The sequence below is a fragment of the Notothenia rossii genome (genome assembly GCF_949606895.1).
Source record: "Notothenia rossii genome assembly, chromosome: 10".
Classification (NCBI taxonomy): Eukaryota; Metazoa; Chordata; class Actinopteri; order Perciformes; family Nototheniidae; genus Notothenia; species Notothenia rossii.
Window position 1 is genome coordinate 37637383 of NC_136908.1, and position 4933 is coordinate 37642315.

The following is a 4933-nucleotide window of genomic DNA, read 5'->3' on the forward strand; positions in this document are numbered from 1 at the left end:
ATGTCTTTATGGACCTTGCTTTGTGCACTGGTGCACGGTCATGTTGGAACATGAAGGGGTCATTCCCAAACTGTTTTCAAAGTTGGGAGTATGGAATTGTCCAAAATCTCTTGGTTAAATTACCTCACAAATGCGCTTCTGGAAGAATGGTCAAAAATTCCCATAAACACACTCCTAAACCTTGTGGAACGCTCTGCTTATTTATATAACAAATAATTCACTCATGAGAAGGAACGACAGATGTCCCGTAATGTAGTGGAGTAAAAGTAAGATATTTTACTTTGAAATGTAGTGGAGTAAAAGTAAAAAGTCCCCCAAAATGGAAATACTTAAGTAAAGTACAGATACTTCAAAAAAGTACTTAAGTACAGTAACGAATTACATTTACTTTGTTACTGTCCACCACTGTGTGTAAGTAATACTGAGTAACTATACTGGGTTAATATTTTTGGGGTGAACTAAATAGAGTATGTCACTATAAAACAGGGCGATAATCCTTTGCACTATGGGCTGCTTAAAAAAAATTGCAAAACTAAGAGTATACCCACTTCTCCAGGGACCACTACACCACTGCCTATATGTTTCTCTTATGTTTCAGGGGTGGATCACATGCAGTGCAGATTTTGCAGATTTGTAAGCTCCAATCCAGAGACTCTTCTAAAACGTTGTCGCCTTTGTCACGGAAAAGGTGCGAACTGGCCCTGTATCCACACTGACTGTGTATTATTAGAAGTATTTGTTTCTCTCGCGTCCAGGAAGAAGTTTAAAGAATAAGAGACAACTCTGAAAAGGGTCAAATTGGTTACTTTACTTAAGTAGCGCGGTAATGAAACAAACAGAGGTGTAGTGGGACAAAACAGCTGTGAGTCCCGTTGGTGTATCGAAGAAGACAGAGCGAACAACTCTCGCCCGCTATCTATATATCCTCTGTTGGCTCCTCCTCTCATGGTTCCCGCTGCGGCCGGGGGGCGTCTATCATTTTTCCAACCCAGTTTAGATCCCACTTCCGCATTACGCAAGCATCGACGCGGCGTTACGTCACAGCATCAGCCCGGCGTTACATCCCTATCAGCGCCATATAGATAGAAGAGTTACGACAGCGGAAGTAAAAAAACGGTTATCGTCACGTGGTTCATGCAGACGAGGATTGTTCCCCGGAAGTTCATGGCGGGCAATGTGAATGCATTGATAACAGGAGATAGAACTACGATTTTTGGTAATTATTAGTGAATAAAGGTTTTGATTTGCAATATGTATACAACAAATCGATATGTGTATGTATTTACATCAATATGTTTTAAAAAATAAAATAGAATTTGCTAATATTAAGTGATAATATTAGGATTAGTGTGAACAACTAGTTTACATGTTAGGCTAACAGTGCCTTGGTTAAAGAGCCTGTTGCTGTTTATAGCTTTGAATTCTTTAAAACCAATATTATCTTCTTAAACTTGTATGGTAGTCAGGAGCATCACTTTCTAATGTTTATTGATATATTTAGAGGGAGGGGATCGAAAGGAATGCTTCAAAATTCAGATTAGATTAATTTCTACCATTTTCTTAAATTCATGGTAGTTTCAGTAATCCCATGGTAATTGAGGACACAAGTTATCTAAATGACTAATGTCATCTTTATGGCTTTCAGAAAGGACAGGAGACCGACAGGTGACTATCAAAGGACTAGCAGCAGCAGCAGCAGCAGCATGATGATGATGTTAAATGTGTTGTTTTAGGAACATCCATTGCAAATACATGGAATTCAATAAACATTGAATAGCATATCATGCAGTTTGTATGTGCCTTTTCCTCTGTGTTGTCCTGGTTTGCTGTGCTGCCTCCTAGTCGCCACCATGGTTTGCTGTGCTGCCTGGGGATGCTCAAATCGCTCCGAGAAAGGAGTACGAATGTACGGCTTCCCCACTGACAGAGCGCAGGAAAAAATGGATGGCTCAAGTCAGCAGGAGCAATTTCACGACCAACAGCAAAAAAATATGTGAGGTAATTATATACAAATACTGCATTTGCACTTTTTCACAAAACGAAAACCACACCATTGGGAAAGCTTAATTTTTTGTTTAATACAAAAAAACAGGGAAAGGCTTGAAAAACACAGAGTTGAGACTCAGGGTGCAGGGTGAGGGTCTCAGTGCAGGTATTCAGGCTCCAATGAATCCCCCTCTGGTTCTTGTGCTGAAAGAGGGAGTAACAGACAGGAGAAAGGGTTATACACACCTATATAGCACACCTATTGGATGAGAAATTGCCTTGGGGAGATAAGGTGTGGTCTTTGTTCCCAACTGAAGTTATGGAACTTTATTATTTGTGAGTTTAACAAAGTATGAAAATTGGCATCAGTAACAGATGTGATATGAATTTCTATAAAGTTGTCTCACATTCTTGGTCATATTTTATATACAGTATGTAATGAGTATAACATGTCCAGTAAGTATAAAGTGTTTCCTAATACTGTGTATTCAACCACTATGGAATATGTATGTGGGCAGACAAAACTGAGTTGTTCTGTGTGTGAAGTAACCTCAAGTCACTCCGCAGGCACATTTTGATGCAGACCAGTTTGTCAAGACAAAAAAGGGCAAGACTAGGCTGGGAGCAGAGGCTATACCCACCATCTTCGTGCATCGCCCTGTGGTCAAAAAGAGAAGGGCCCCTGCACCACGATTCACCCCGGGACCTGTATCTACAAAGCCCATAGCTCATGATCACAGCTATAGTGTGAAAGGTGACACAGGTATAATAAGTATGAACTCTGAGTAACAAAAGTCATATTTCTTATTTTTAAGTGGTATAATATTTTAAATGTTCGAAAATCTACAGTGCCATGTCTTCTACTTACATTAATCTCAAAGATTGAGGGAAGAAGGGATGAGGAGACTGAGAGAAAGGAAAGTAAGGGTGAAGAAAGAGAGGACATGGCTAGTGAGGAGAGACAGGGAGGGTGGACACCACCCACTCAGCCAGCAGCCAGTCAGCATACGAGGGAACCAGCAGCCAGTCAGCATAAGAGGGACCCAGCAGCCAGTCAGCATACGAGGGAACCAGCAGCCAGCCAGCATACGAGGGAACCAGCAGCCAGTCAAACAGATCTATTAAAAAAATTAAAGAGAAAATTAAAGAGCCAAGAAGGAATCACCAAAAAAGCAAAGTCTGCACTAAGAAAAATCAGGAAGGAAAATGCAGCTCTCAATAAAACAATGAAAATTAGGGACAACAAATATAAGAAAACGTTTTCAAAAGACCAACTTAAGGCATTAGGCAGACTCACCACAAAGGGGATGAAATGGAGCAATGAGACAATTAAGAAGGCTTTAAAAATGTGCTTTGCGTGCGGACCAACGGGTTACAAAACTCTGCAGGAATTGCAGATTCCCCTTCCAGGAATAAGGACACTGCAAAGAAGGATGCAATGTGTTAAGTTTGAGCCTGGTGTGTAACAGCTAACATCACTGCCCCTCCACCCGTAACATCACTGCCCCTCCACCTGCCAACATCACTGCCCTCCACCTGCCAGCACCCAGCCAGAGGAGCGCAAACAACAAAAACCTTGGTGGCTCTCTACTCATGTTGTTACAGTTGTCTTGGTTACAGCTCTCAAGTTTTTTTTGTTGCCATTTCCACATCTTTAGAAAATATGAAATAAATGAAGTGAAATCAACCTCTTCTCTGGAGAACAAACTTTGATTTCTCTGTCTTGTGAGTTTGCAGTCTTGCAGTTTTGCTCCTCCACCTGTAACATCACTGCCCCTCCACCTGCCATACAGTAGGTTACTAACAAGATTACTTATATAATACAGTGATAGAATACATGTTTAGTATGCTTACTTATATAAAACAGTAGTATTAAACTTACCTTGTGTTTTCACTCTCACTTAAGTCCCTCTCCCTTTGCCATCAATCCAAAATCAGCTGAGCTGCAACATTATACAGACAGCTAACAATCAACATAATCACAAGGACACAATATGGCTCTGCTAAAAACACTCACTCTTACACGCACCAAAGTTATATTTATCTAATATTTAACTCCCTCCACCCCCGCATACAATCCCGTTTAAAAGCCCCTCTTTTGTAATTCAACAACGTTGGACGAAATGACATTAAGAGAACGGAATTTACAATTAAAAGGCTGTTCAACGTGTGTTGCTAACTTGATCCGGTATCCTAGCTTTATCTGTTATCTGTAAACGTTCCCTAAATCTACTAATTTAGGGATAATGCACTGACATCCTTTAATACACATGTTAATTTGAATCAGATGTACTGATAATATCCGCAATATAAATCTTTAAACTTCTTCTTACCTTTAAAAGTCCGTCACGAACGGTCTATTATGCTGCAACTCTACAGCTCTGCTAGCCTTGGCGCTAACTTCCGGGGAACGATTGAGAGGCTCCACGATCCGCCATTGCTGTAAAAAAGTGGGCCATTGGAGTGAACGGAGATGACGTAACTCTCAGTCTACACGGCGCTGATCCCTATGGTTACATCACTGCCTCACGCGGCACACCCGCGAAATCTGAATCTGACAAGCGAAATACCTTCCTTTTAAACGCCGCATAATATACAATATAATGGTGCTTATTTGTCAATATGACTGACGACCACACTTATGCAGTGCTGAGGAAAGTTAATTCATCATTTAATATGAATTCCTGATGGATATAAGAGGGATACATTAGCAAACATCTGTATATATAGCCTATAATGTTTCGTTTTTTTGTTTGTCATGTAACATATTAATGTTTTGACCTTCTGTTTAGGAGGTAAAGGCATCTATTTAATATTTTATTTAAAGGTAGACATTTATAATATGTTATAAATGTCTATTTTGTTATATAATGCAACATATAAAGGTTTTCTACACGGACCACTATTGTGGTAAGCATGTTGTAACTTCCGGTTGTTGTTGTCATCT

General features: G+C 40.1%; 2 long non-coding RNA genes across 3 annotated transcripts; one reads left to right on the forward strand and one right to left on the reverse strand.

Moving 5' to 3' along the window:
* Window positions 1–908: 908 nt before the first annotated feature.
* On the forward strand, window positions 909–3091 carry LOC307021554. The gene is made up of 3 exons (XR_013803183.1): window positions 909–1216; window positions 1646–1998; window positions 2554–3091. It is a non-coding gene; the product is annotated as an uncharacterized lncRNA (long non-coding RNA).
* Window positions 3092–3115: 24 nt separating this feature from the next.
* LOC307021553 lies at window positions 3116–4468 on the reverse strand. Of its 2 annotated transcripts, none has more exons than XR_013803181.1 (3): window positions 4320–4468; window positions 3869–3929; window positions 3116–3768 (listed from the first exon to the last, which is right to left on the reverse strand). It is a non-coding gene; the product is annotated as an uncharacterized lncRNA (long non-coding RNA). The 2 variants fall into 2 exon arrangements; XR_013803182.1 differs by having other exon boundaries at window positions 3117–3786.
* Between the last annotated feature and the right edge of the window lie 465 nt (window positions 4469–4933).